At 43.9% G+C, this 14,541-nt stretch overlaps 1 non-coding gene across 1 annotated transcript; it reads left to right on the top strand.

Moving 5' to 3' along the window:
• The first annotated feature begins 2,425 nt into the window (after window positions 1-2,425).
• Window positions 2,426-2,498, top strand: Trnak-cuu. Its single transcript has one exon. It is a non-coding gene; the product is annotated as a tRNA-Lys (tRNA).
• The last annotated feature ends 12,043 nt before the right edge of the window (window positions 2,499-14,541 follow it).

The raw sequence follows: 14,541 nt of genomic DNA, 5'->3' as shown, positions 1-14,541 counted from the left end.
GGTTGAAAAAAAAAAAACACTTTAGTTAACAGTTTATTTACGTACATTACCATGTACTGTCGAGAACTAGAAAAGAGTAAGCACCGCTAAGTAGCCTCACACGGAATTCAATGATAAACTACATAAAAAAAAAAATGTCCAGGAATATTAGCGAATTAGTGCGTTAAAAAAAAGGTGCGTATATATATAGGATATGAGCGTAACCGTCACACCTTCTCGTTTTGCCTCCCCTTTATTTTTTTGCTATTTGCAGGTTGAAACGTTGGATTATATTTTCGTCGCCCGTACCGGATATGCCTCCTAGGTGGCTGGGGATGAGAGTACACAGAAAAAGTCTATAGACCGACACGCTGTTTCCGAACAAGCCCGCGTTTGCACGCACTAGGTGTGGGCACTACGCGTGCGCAGAAACCGAATTCGCGTGAAGTGAATCGTCTGCGCATGTGCACTGCCGTCGACAGCGCATCCGCAGCTGCGTGACATCAGGGCCGCGTGTTGGTCTATAGCTAACCTAAAGTGACCCACATGTATCTTAATTAAGAATGATATGTTTTTGAATGTTTTTAAATAGACGCGAACTGGGGGGGGGGGGGGGGGGGGGGGTCACCATTACCACACTTTCGAACACAACAAAGTCATATAATGTCCATTAGTACGCTCGCACCCCTGAACTTAGTTTGTTGTCTGTCAGACACCATTCAATACAAAATGTTCTCCCCAAAAATGTAAATTTTTTCCTTCGTCGCAAAAATGATTTCGGCATTGTGCCACGCCCATTCTGCGCCCAAATCAAGCCCCAAAGTAGCCCTAGCGGTCCAAACAAGATGCCAAAGTTTTAGAACTTCTCATTATTTTATTAAAAAGTTACGAGTGCTTTTTTTTTTTTTTTAATTTTCAAGGGGAAATGGCGGTTGCTGAAGAAAAGGTGGAAGAAAGGGCCACATTTTCCTATTTTCCCAGCAGTTGATGTATAAATATTTGGGAGAAAACTCTGTTTTTAAATAAACGAGCCGAATGCGGGTTTGTTGGTCGTGCATTCTAGTCTTCTCCGTCCACAACAATACTTCTGAAGAAGGTCCCCCCCCCACACCCCCCCAAAAGAACCTCAGATTGTGGAATAAATCCTGGCGGGGTTTCTCTAATTTTCTTCGGTTGTCATGAACTGCGCGAGACGAGTCAGCGATGGCGTCAAATGTGCCGACGAGGCGTATCCTTGAGCCCGATTCGCGCCACAAGCCTTCGGCTCGCCCTCTCCCGCATCTTCAGGAGCGATGCGCCTAAGTCCATAATCATTGCGTGGTGCAAAATAAATAAACAAATAAAACAAAAATCGTTGTACCAATCAACGTATTGATCAAAGCGTGAAGCGGAACCGAAAGCGCGATTGAACCTCTGCTAGTTTGAGAGAAAAAAAAAAAAAGAAAAGAAAATGTCTCCGGTGTATCTTCGTTACCTGCATACTTCCCTGCGGTATTCACACTCACTAATCCTGCCCCCCCCCCCCCCCCCCCCCCCCCCTGTACTGGCAGCGGTGTCATATTGAACCCACCTCGATTTATTGAATTGCATATATTTGAACGGGATGTCCAGATTAGACCATAGTACGCTTGATTTTTGTTTGCTAAATGTAGGTGGTTCATCTTGTGTATCAGTAGTTCGAAGAAAAATACTTGAAATAGTCAAAACATTAAAAAAATGCTTTTCCCCTTATAGGTTGTTTGCACATGACGTCAATCCGCCATTTTGTTGTTAGTTTTTTTTTTTAAACAAATTTACTACTTTGAAGGATTACATCACAACCGGTTGCGATGATGTCAGCGTGGTAAGACATAACCTTATGTGGGTCATGTAAATCCTAGGAATGCTCGAGTTTGACACACACCAGATGGCTCACAACAACAAAATGGTGGACGAAATTACGTTAGTGAAAATACCCTATACGGTTTGCTTATTTGTTTCGGGTTCGTTCGTCTGCTAAATACACACGTCATTTGTCACAACAGCCAAAGGATGGCAGCAGCGGTTCTCTCGCTTGAAGCAGACGATCTTTCGAGGTAAAAAACAAAAACAAAATAGCGCGCTGTTGTTGATACTAGTTGTCGCTGTGTGATGCGTGACATTTCTCATTCTTACTAATAACCATATGGAATGGACAACAAAACGAATAAAGCAATCTTTCGCCGAGGGGACTGATATTCCGCCATCTGTCAGCTGTTGCACAAATCAAGACGTTCATGGCCAAGTGCGTTTTCCTGAAACCTTAGAACACAAAAGAACGCCCTACAATGAAGGATGTTGCTGTTATTGAAATGTGTTCCCAAAAGAAAGGCCTGAACAATGACGTATTCAATGCAAAAACACACCAATCGAGCTAAACGTACATGATAAGTTTTATATATTACTTTTCAAGCGCTCTGTCCATCCCGCCCGGCTAGCTCAGTCGGTAGAGCATGAGACTCTTAATCTCAGGGTCGTGGGTTCGAGCCCCACGTTGGGCGATGTTTTTTTTTTTTTTTTAATTTTTTTTTTTAACAAATGATTTGCTTTTTAATATGACGTAATGCCATGGGCCATACTGGTACTCCTGCATAAAACTACGGCGGGATCACAGAGAAACCGCTGGTGCGGAACATTGGTTTCCATGTCTGTTCAGAAGTTCGGCGCTGCGCTGCGCAGGCCACGTGCGGGAGACAGAAACAAATTAAAACGGACAAAAGCTACTTTTGTACATATTGTGAGTGGAAAGACGTAAAAGGAACGTTTGGGACACACAAAAGGGAGACTGGATAAATTCCTCCGCCCGAACTATTTGCGTTATGCTCCTTGCCCCTCTACCTTCACGCACGCACGCACGCGCACACAAGCACGCACGCGCACACACGCACGCACGCGCACACACGCACGCACGCGCGCACACGCACGCACGCGCGCGCACACACACACACATACGCACACACATACACACACACAGGCACACACACACACACACACACACACACGCACACAAAATATTTTGGGATGTGTTTTATGCACGGCGTCAGATGGGTGGCACTCAGTTCGTTGCGACAATAACGCCACCGGAGTAATAATAATAATAAAAAAACAAAACAAAAAAGAAAACATTGTCGTGTGAAGTGTGTCGCATCGCATTAGAGCTAGAGTTTTAGGGAACCGTCGTTGCACATCCGAGACTCTACGATAGCCCCCCCCCTTTTAGGAACTGCGCATATGCGAGTCTTGTATGCTAACGCATGCGCAGTTCGTACCGGAGTGTCCATCGTACATATGGGATGTGTTCGGAGTTTCGGGCGTACGGTGGAGATTTAGGAGAAGATAGATAGCGTGGGAGAAGGATTTCGCATGGTGAGACAAGAAACGGCAGAGAAGTTTCGATGGGAAGTTTTCATAGAACGCGTTTCCCTTTCGCTAAGCCCCCGCAACGAAGAAGCCATACTGTACTCTTGCGCGCCAATGGCCTTGATTGTAGAGTTCCGAGTATTGTAGCGGGTGCAGAGAACGTTACGGGACGGCGAAAACGGTGTAGAAAAACTCCCTAATAACACGCGTTCTCCGTCGAGGAAGCGGTTGATTGTCGCACCAACGAGCCGGGTCCGCCTTGCCATTACGCTTGTACAGCGTCGACGAGATCACGTTACAGGTGAGCGATGGTTGTTTATATTTTGCGCTGAAATGACGTCGTGCCTTCCCCTCTTAAAATAAATAGTACGAATCACAATGAACCACTGTTCTCGTGCGTCCTGTTGGACGACGTCCGGACACGGCCACGATCTTTTTCGGCCGCTGAACCACCGGCGGAGGTAACTACGTTCTTGGCCAGAGGCTACGAGTGCGATAACGTTTTGGGCTCGAGTTCGTCCATGTCGAGGAAATATTAACGTGTCGGGGATCGTGCGGGCGCAGGCTGATGATTACGAGGAGAGATAAGACCCCCGGCGTCCAGTTGCGACTATACTGCAGGTTTCTGCTGGGCTGAAGTCGCGGACCGGTGCCAGCATTGTGCCGACAATTTTCTTAACGCTATTGTAGTATTGCTCCTGCACCAGCCTGCCTCAACAGTAAGGAAAACAAACCAAAATGCCAAAGCACGACCTGAACAAAAACCTCCTGGATTTATTCATGGTTGAAAAAACCCCGAGACTGCGGGTAAACGACACAACACTAAAAAGTCTCTGGATTTATCGCCAGATATTTTTGTCCCACTTCACAGAGGTAGTAGATTGCAGTTACTGGGACCTGCTCCTGCTGATAATGCGACTGGTTTGTCTGCGAGTTCAAACGATAATGTGCCGTGAGATTCTCTCAGAAAGAGCAACAAAACAGTTGAAAACGAAAAGAGGTTATCCTAGTCTAAATATCCTGCATAAATGTCTCCTATACAGATGACCGTACATACTTTGAGTCGTATTTTCATGACAATGTTCAGTTGGTTGGACAGTTATAAATACTTCGTTTCTCACTCAGGTTGAAGATGTCCAATCCGCATGCAAGATTTCCAAACATTGGGTGGGGGCTTCATTCATTCTTTCCTGTGTCGGACATTTTAGTCGGAAAACGAAGTGTAACCAAGAAAACACCAGTGACACATATTATGTTGCCAATGTTAGAATCATTTTTATTGTCTTGAAAAATTATTCATGCTTGTCAGTGGCTTCACTGAATGAAGTTCGTTTCGCAATATTTTTTTAGACACACAAGAGTTTTCAGGAATGTACAGCAGCATAATGCAACGCTTTTGGAAATGTTTTGTTGACAGTGAAATACAATTTTATAGACAGTTTCATTGCAACCATGAGTGGGTAAATATACACAGTCTTATGACACTATAACAATTCTTCCCGTGGTCTTAACAAGGTGACATTGGCGCAGACCCGAAGCACGCTCGGTAGGACACTTGGAGATGATGTACACAGATCGAGGAGCAAGGCCTGTCAAAGAATATGTAGGGCCAAGAACCCTGACTACTTCAGGGATCTTACACGGCAGATCATCTGTTATGGACATTCTAAATATCACGAAAGATGTCTCCCAGTTCGTGTAAAAAACAGTCATCACCTAGATGTATCTGTATCATTAGCCAAGCTATGCTGAAAATTGGGATACAGAGTAAACCAAAACATGTAACTCGAAGACAGAAGGACAGAGGGTATAAAATAACGATACTTCTTACTGACTAAAAACCGGGCACGTACAGATAATGCAAAATAGACGTAGATAAGGTCACCTGTATACTGGAGCAAGGGAGGGATGATTAAGTTAAATCAACTACGACCTTCCACATGCAAATAAACTGTTGGCAGGTTCACTGCAAGTAGTCTGCACTAAGTTCAGGTCACCTCGGCTGGCGTCTCGCCGAGGAACTTGTTGCATGATGAGCCTCAGCGTCGTTTTTGCAGGTGTTCACGAAGTGAACGCTACAGATCCTCGCTGTCGTTGGCGGAGTCCAAACTGAACCGCCCCCACTGAAAAATTAATCCAGAATATAAGACCTCTGGCGCAATCAGTGGAAAAATGAGACAAAATGATAAAAACTATTATAGTCCCTGACGAGTGATAGCATAGCCAGGCTTTTTTTTTTTTTTTTTTGGAGGGGGTGGGAGGGGGGGGGGGGGGCGCTGGCTGAGGTGGCTGCGATGTGCATTCCGTATGTGTTTGAAGGGATGGGGATACATGTGTATATTATAAGGTCGTAGCAAATGATGACGATAAACAACTCGAAAATGGGGGACAGTGATGAATGAAACACACATGCGAGAAAACAGGGGTACTCGCAACTCCCGCAACCCCTTTCCATATATCTGCAACACTGCTGGCCCGCTTCCGACGGGGCAATTTTCTCAGCAATTTTGGGGTTGCTGGCGGGTTTTTATCTACCCAGGCAACACACCAATGTTCGTCTGACATTGGCCAAACATTGTCAAAGACCGGCCTCAATATCGGACAATATTGGAAGATCTACTCGATCCAACGTTGGCCTAGTAATTGGTGCCAATGTTGGGTCATTGTTCAGCCATCGTTCCAGCTGCGGGGGCCGCGAGGGCCTACCATTAAAGTGAGGACATAGAACGAGACAACGGAACGACGTGTCTGCCTGTGATTGCGGCTTCAGAACATTCCCTTGAACGAGCTCTCCGAGGCGCGCGCGCGTGCTGTGCCTCGTGCCATCTCTTTTATTTTGATGAGAAAAATGGATCTGTGGGTGCGTTGCACCCTACACCGCCAATGCTAGGCCATTACTAAACCATGGTTCCAGCCAATTGTGGTAATGGTAATCCAATGGTAATATTGGACAATACTGGAAGCGCTACCCGATTCAATGTTGGCCGTCATCGGTGCCGATGTTGAGCCATCGTTCTAGCCAATGTTGGCCCTTCATTGCTGCAATGTTGGCCCTTCATTGCTGCAATGTTGGCCCTTCATTGCTGCAATGGTTGGGCCATTGCTCAATCATCGTTCCTCCCAATGTTGGGCCATTGCTCAACCATGGCTTCAGCCAATGTTGGCCCAGTTATCTTGTGCCATTGATGGGCCATTATCTAGCTACCGTCAGTCGATATTGGCCGTCATTGGCACCAAAAGTGGGCACTTATCCAACCATAATTCCAGCCAACATTCGGCGACTGTTGGCTGTGTATTCTGCAGCCATTAGTAAAGCCATTTGCTCTCTTAATGTTATAAATGTTTCCTATGACTTGGATATTAGAATACTAGCATTGTACCTTGAATCCCCGCCCCGTGTGTCCCAACCGTGCATAGAAGAAACTACAAGGGACAAAAACAAATCGCTTGTGCTTTGTACCATACATACCTAGCAAGAAAATTACAAATTCAGAAGCAATTAATAGTTTTGTAAAACTTTTATTTGAGTTTTTTGTTTGTTAGTGCACTATTGCGATAATTATATTGCTTCAGAAGAAAGCCCGTGCTATGGGAAATACCTGGGAAAGAGAAACAGCTGGGAAACCAAACTAAAATATTCATAAAATTATATTTTGATAACTGACACTGTACATCCTAATGAAAAAAAAATCGCCGAGTTTGTATTTAGATATAAAATAATATTGGATATCTCAAACTTATTTAAGGCGTTTCAACTTTGATAAACCCGTCTAAAACATCGAGCAAACACTTAAAAAAATCGTTTAGCTGTTTTTAAGAAAGGAAGGTAAACAGACACAAGGGACTGTTTTGAAATCTCCTAGAAGTTTATTACACACAACCTATTCTGTAGACAAGTACAAAGTAAGCAATTTGTAATATGTGACGAGGTACTAGTCAGCTTTTATACAACCGAGAAGATTGCAAAGCAAACAACAACCGGAGTAATTCTTGGGTATGCCTTTTTCCAGATCGACACGAATTGCTGAGATCGGGTCCGGCTCGAAACAATGGAGCAACTCGGAGACTCTCGAAGAAGTTTGGAGTGGCATCAGTCAATCAGGGACGCGATATTTTCACGTGATGCCCCGCGCCGGTGATGATGACAACGAAAGATTTGGTTCTGGTTTGAAATTGATTGTTTTTGGAGATCAACAGTTTCAGAAAGATTAGTTAGTATTCTCAACGCCATTTAAATGTATAAAAACACGTTTATAGCGCGTAGCTGTGCGTCTAAATAGTGCAAGAAAAATAAAATTTAACGACAATGATGGCAAAGTTCAACAATTTGTTGCTGCGTGTGGACGCAGGCGGCCCGTGTTGCTGGTGTTGCGACGTCAAGTTGCTGGGAGAAATTGCCCATTCTGGGGGCCTAAGACCGGAAGGACGCCTCTTCTGAACGGCCGACCGCCATCCAGCACGTCTTCGTTGCACTTCGCTGCGATTTGGCAGCACGTGCACGCTCTAGGCTCGCAAGATAGAAGGCCTATCGAATTTTGGAAGCTAGTGCTGGAGGGGGGGGGGGGGGGGGGGGTAACTGAAGCACCTCCCTGCCGTTATCATCCTGGCAGTAATTATAGTTTAAGTATTCATGCCAAAGGGGTCCAACATCGCGATCGAGGCCCTGTTAAACACCTCAAGGGGAGGGACAGACGCGCGCACCTAAATCAAATATTCCGTCATGCAGGAACTGCCAACTGACTTTCCCGCGTTCGGTATTCATGCTCTCTTGTTCTGACACCAATTCCATTTCGTTTTTGCGGCACATATAACGAAACTGATCCTCCAACGAGCAAAAAGCTTACTTTTGTCGGAGCACTGCCGTGGTCAAAGCTTGGCGCCGTTTGAGTCTCGTACCGCTTTCCAGGGCTGCGGTAGAATTTTAAGGACTGACTACAGCAATATCGGAGGTTGTTACTGCAATAAACAACGTTGAGGTGTCCCGCCAAGGGCTGGAATGGCGCTGCAGTTAGCGGCGAAACTCGAGCTCTTTGGTCCTATTCGCTAAAACGTCATTCACTTATGTGATATGAACTCGCGTCAGATACATCGCAGAAGATGACTCCTGCACCGACTCAACGCGTTTCACAGCTGACTACAGAAAGATTGCACTGCGCGAATCCGCACCTCCATATTCGGAACTTCGTGTGCGAAGCACTCCACACAGGAATTTCCTAATCAAATTACAATGAATAATGAACTCCATGACACTAAACTAAAAAAAAAAAATCTACACACACACCATTTTTTGAATTTGTATTGAGGGCCCAGCAAGCAGCGGAAACGTCATTCGGTGGACGACAGCCTCCCATGTCTCACCGAGTCGTGCACGAAATGTTCGAGGTCTATGCCGACTGTGGTCTATGTCTCCTGACTCACTTTTGGTATTCAATACATTACTATGATGCATGAATTAGTTAGACTAAGAAATATACACAGAAAGGTTGTCTACTTCAATAACATAAATGCACTTCCGGTATATATTTCCGGGCACTTAAAAGACCTTCAGAACGCTCTTTTGAAAAAGAGGCGAACCAGCGCGCGCGGACAAGCACGCGAAGAGTTTCTTCTAAACGCCTTGCAAGTAGTCGTGCGAATATTTGAGTTTCAAATTTTCATCGAATAGCGGTTTGCCGAACGATTCTTCTCGACCTTAGAATTCCTAGTATTCGATTTTCAAATCATTCGACACATGGAATGTCGCAGGACAAAATCTGGGTTTATTCGAGCACGTTCTCCATATGGGCACCTCTCCCTCGCAGACCTTGGCTGGATATAAATCAATCCTGCGTCGTAATGAAGCCTTGGCCGACTAATCATTTCGCTAAAAAAATGTGTTTGTTTCTTGTATTCTTTAAACCAAGCAGTCACGCTCACGCTCCTTGGGTGCTCTTCACGAAAAAGCGCAAACCACATATGTCGCTATTTTGAATTCAAGTACGTTGTGCAATCTACCGCCAGTTCTTTGCGCTACAGACCTGTTATTGCGTCAATAAGATCGCATTTCATTACTGAAAACACAATTACAATTTTAATCGAACACGCCTCATCGAGTTGTCCGCTAACCTGCCGTTTCCCACGGTGTTGTGTGAGGTGTCGCTGCTAGTTCATAATGTATTAGTGAAACGTCTGCTATACTACTCAATGGCTAGGTGCGCGAAGTCGTTACAATTCAAGCAGTTCAGCTGTATCCATCTAGCACTCTGTCTACGCTGTGTGTGTGTGTCGAGGAGGATAGAAGGGTGGGAGCCTCATGACGTCGGCCGCGTAGCCTCCACAAGCCATGCTCCCCCGACGGCTCGCCCCTTTCTCATTTTCCTCCTTTTCCTCCACACTTATCAGGCCAACGTGACCACATCACGTGACCGTAGCTAGCCTTCGTCTAGCCTTTGATCTGATAAAACCTACCGGACGGAGCGTGCGCAAGCCTGCAAGGAATCCGTCTAAAATCAATCATCCATTTCACACGTGACAGGTCACGCGCACCAACTGCCAGAGAGATCTACGGTCACGTCGGCCACAATATCGTTTAAACTTTTAATGACTAGGCTTCACCAATATTGCAATGTGCCTCTTCCTAGTACTTATAAGTCCTCCTTGATGTGTGTCCACGTCCAGGGTGGAAAAATAGATATCAGGATCATTTATATCACGATTGAAATCACGATTTAAATTGTGGTTTAAATCAAATCACTTTTACTACGATGATTTAAATCAAACCTTCCTCGAAAAAATAATTCCAGAAATAGTTTTTATTTACCATTCGTTTATTTGTTATGTTTTTTATGCGAATTTGTTTTGCCAGGTCGCATGGAAAGTTCGCCAGGTCGCATGGAATGCCCATCAAATTGCGTTTCGACGAACTACTCGTTGACAACAAATGTTACATCTACGCGCCTGGCACAGACTCCGTTCGCGAACTAAACCCACCTGAGCGGAACTTGGAGCCAGACGGGACTCATTCCGGACTTCATGACCCCGTCATAGTGCTCAGAAAAACCGGCAGTTCTAACCTAGCACCTGCTCTGTCATAGCGTTCGGATGACATTAGTGAGTCAGCCCTTGCAAATATTTCTGTTATTTTTACTAACATTAGAAGCGTTATGCGTAACTGTGATGACTTGTCGTTCATTGTGGACTCATCAAACGCGGATGTTGTTGTTCTCACCGAGACCTGGTTGTCAAGCAAAATACGTAACGATGAAATCTTAAACTGTCATAAACGTTTCAATTTTTACCGTCATGACAGAGACGAAAAAAATGGCGGTGGCGTACTGGTCGCGGTGGCGGAAAACGTATTATAATTTCAAATCAGTATTGTTTCTGAACTGGAGCTTCTATAAATATGTCTTCAGTTAAAAAAAAAAAAAAAAAAAAAAAAAAATATATATATATATATATATATATATATATATTAGGCGTTTGTTATCGTCCTCCTTCTAAAAGTGCCACTTTTGTTACAAGCCTACACGACGCCATTAAGGGAGTCATGGTCCGTTTTCCCAATACGCCAATAATGCTGCTAGGTGATTTTAACTACCCCGCCATAGTATGGTCAGATATGGGTGCTAGCCTCAGTCCCTTTTCTTCAGAGAGTAGTGAGTTTTTGAACTTGTGCTTGGACCTCAGCTTTTCACAAATTGTTACGTAACCGACGCGTATTACAACTACAACTGCCTCTGTTTTAGACCTTATATCAACAACATCGCCCGAGCTTATTCCTTCATTGACTTACATGCTTGGCATTAGTGATCATTCCTTGTTGCATTTTATATTAAACATTCCCAGTTCCCGCAAATCAAAACAAATAAAGCAAATACACGATTATGCTAGAGCGGACTTTGATGTGATTAACAATGAAATGAGTCTCTTTTTAGATCGGTGTGTGCACTGTTTTGCCGAGCGCTCAATCGCAGACAACTGGAGTTTATTCAAAGATAAGGTGGCATCACTGATGAAGGCAGATGTACCTTTTCGCAACATAACGTCGTCACCTGAATCGCCATGGTATACCGTGACTCTGAAAAGGCTCTCAAATAAAAAGAGGCGTTTGTTTCGTGCTGGCAAGCTGAAGGATGACGTACAGCATTGGGCAGCGTACCATCTAGCAGCGGGCCTGTACAAAAATGCTGTTGTAGAGGCAAAAAGCTCATTTTTTAATATTCTGTTACCATCTATGCTAATAAACAACCCCCGTCAATTTTGGAAAGTTGTTAACCCCACTGAAAGCTCCGATGTTGCGCTTAGAATGGCTGACGGAGTAGATGTAGCAAATGATCAGTGTTCTTTTGTTTTAAATGATGTTTTTGTCAAAGCGTTTTCGTGCCCTGTTACCTTCAACTTTACCGCAGCTCCAGTTTGTAACTTTTTGCCAATGTATCCTGTCATTATAGAATCTGAAGGGATTGCTAACACAATTGAAAATCTTAAAACCTCTTCGGCAGCCGGCATCGACAATGTAACTGTTAAGTTTCTAAAGAACACTAAAACGTATTCAAGCATTATTCTATCTTATCTTTTTTTCCCAGTCTCTCGAACAAGGAATATTACCCAGTGACTGGAAGGTTGGGAAGGTGATTCCAATTCATAAAGGCGGCGATAAACATAATCCTATTAATGTCCGCCCGATCTCTCTAACGAGCATCCCTTGCAAAATTCTTGAACACGTAATATATTCACATCTTGTTAATTTTCTTGACTCCAACTCTTTTTTCAACACAGCTCAACATGGTTTTCGAAAGTTTTATTCCTGTGATACCCAACTGCTAACATTAACTCATCATCTTCACCTCACTCTAGACCGGGGTTCTACGACTGACTGCATATTCCTGGATTTCTCAAAAGCGTTTGACAAGGTTTCTCACCAGCTACTTCTTCATAAACTTAGTAACCTTAATATAGATCCCAATGTCCTCACATGGATAAAATCATCCCTAACGAATCGCTTCCAATTTGTTCGAACTAATGACACTAATTCTTCGCCCTCACCTGTTAACTCCGGTGTCCCTCAGGGCTCCGTACTCGGACCACTCTTATTTCTTATTTATATCAATGACCTTCCTGTGCATGTTTCTTAATCTATTAGTTTATTCGCTGACGATTGTGTAATTTATAAAGAGATAGTTAACGACTCTGACATTTCCGCCCTTCAGGTTGATATTAACAGCATCTGCAAATGGTGCAAGGAATCGCTCATGGAGCTTAACATCACTAAATGTACATCTATGAGAGTATCTCGTCATAACAACACTTGTCCTTCCTACTCTATCCACAATTCTACTCTAGTTTCTGTGTCCTCCTATAAATATCTCGGCATTCACATAACCAACGACCTCTCCTGGAATATCCGCGTCCAATATGCCACTAACAACGCAAATAGGCTTTTGGGCTATCTCAAACGTAACTTTTCGCTTGCTCCTCTTTCGTTAAATCTTCTCTATAAAACCCTTGTTCGTCCTAAACTGGAATATGCAGCTTCTATCTGGAGCCCCAGTATCACCCTTGCATCAGCTGTCGAATCTATTCAGAATCGTTCTGCCCGTTTCATACCCTCGAACTATCATCGTACAGCCAGTGTAACTTCCATGAAGTCGTCCCTCTCCTTACCTGATCTCTCTCTCCGAAGAAAAATATCTCGTCTATGTTTATTTCACAAGATTTATTCCTCTAACCCCGCTCTCCGTCAAGCATTGTTTTTAGAACCATCGTACATATCATCACGTGTGTAAACCATGACCTAAAGGTAGGGATTCCCCATTGTAGCACATCCACTTTTAATGCTTCTTTTTTACCCCAAACCTCCATTGATTGGAATCGCCTTCCCGCACATATAGTCTCAATAACTAACACTGTTGATTTTGAAAATGTTATTACCAAATTTTTAACAAATAATGCGTAGCGCATTTTTTTTTTGCTGTGTGTGTGTGTGTGTGTGTGTGTTTTTGTATTTTTTGCTTCGTTCAACTATGTTACTTTTATTTGTCGACCGCCCACTCCCCTCTGTAATGCCTTCGGGCCCTGAGGGGATAATAAATGAAATGAAATGAAATTTAAATCCAGGCATCATCAAGCAAGAAAGATTTACATCAGGCTGAATGCAAGTAAAATGCGTTGCTGTTTTTAGCACATCGGATTATTGATCTCTTTACCTCCCACCTCGTTCGTCAGTTAAAGAACATCGTGTAGCAAGCAAATCCGTACGCGAAAGGAAACAAATAATGAGAAAGATGATGCCTTGTTGTAAGAAAATCACAATGTGAAAAACAACAGCAACAACAACAAACAAACAAATAAGACTTTTTAGCTAACTAGAAAAATCAAGCTGGTTTCGGTCGTTGAACCACTTGCCTTACAGCTCTTTGAAGCAGGTGTAAGGTCACCTACAACCTTCCTTGCAGCGGTACCCATTTCCATACTCTTTTTACACCCTTAAAGAATCAAGGGCGTCCCGACCATGCAACATCACACTATTTGCTTTGATTTCCATGAATTAGAAATAAAAAAATGTGATATTTGATATTTGATTCGACATTAAACGTTTTAGCAATGATTCGGCACTATTCGACTCAAATTCGATTCGAGCTGAAATCTTCTCATTCACATGCCCTTTAGTGCCCGCGGGAACGGGGGCATTCGAAAGTGTATGTCGTAAATGTAATGCCACTTTGTTCTATTGCGGTGCCCCTTAAGATCCGTACGCCATCGTCGAAAGCCGTTGTCAACAGCCCATGGGTCCGATTGGCTGATTTGTATTTTGAAGTACAACGGGTAACCGGACATATGGACAAAATATTTAATGGAAATTTACCGCTCAGGTTTTTGCACCACACGAGCACTTTGCAGTGGCATGGGGATAAAGCGGCGAAAGGAAAGGGGAAGGCAAACAACTCCCCTTCCTCCCCCCCCCCCCCCCCACCCCTTGAAATTTCGAAGTTTCATATAAATAATACGAAGAAGAAAAAAAATATAGCCCCCTCCAACCCCCCCCCCCCCCCCCCCCCCCCCTGAACTCCCCAACACTCCTGCCGTCGTACCCCCTCCCCAGAATAGTTTCGACGCTTGTGGCACTTTATGCCACACTTCTAGTTTTCTTAACAGAAAATAACAACCTTTGTTTTCTAAAAAAAAAAAAAAAAAAGAAAAGGC

The sequence above is a fragment of the Ixodes scapularis genome, unplaced genomic scaffold (genome assembly GCF_016920785.2).
Source record: "Ixodes scapularis isolate PalLabHiFi unplaced genomic scaffold, ASM1692078v2 PGA_scaffold5__190_contigs__length_132052651, whole genome shotgun sequence".
In the NCBI taxonomy this organism is placed as follows: domain Eukaryota; kingdom Metazoa; phylum Arthropoda; class Arachnida; order Ixodida; family Ixodidae; genus Ixodes; species Ixodes scapularis.
This window is presented reverse-complemented; position numbering and strand designations above follow the sequence as displayed.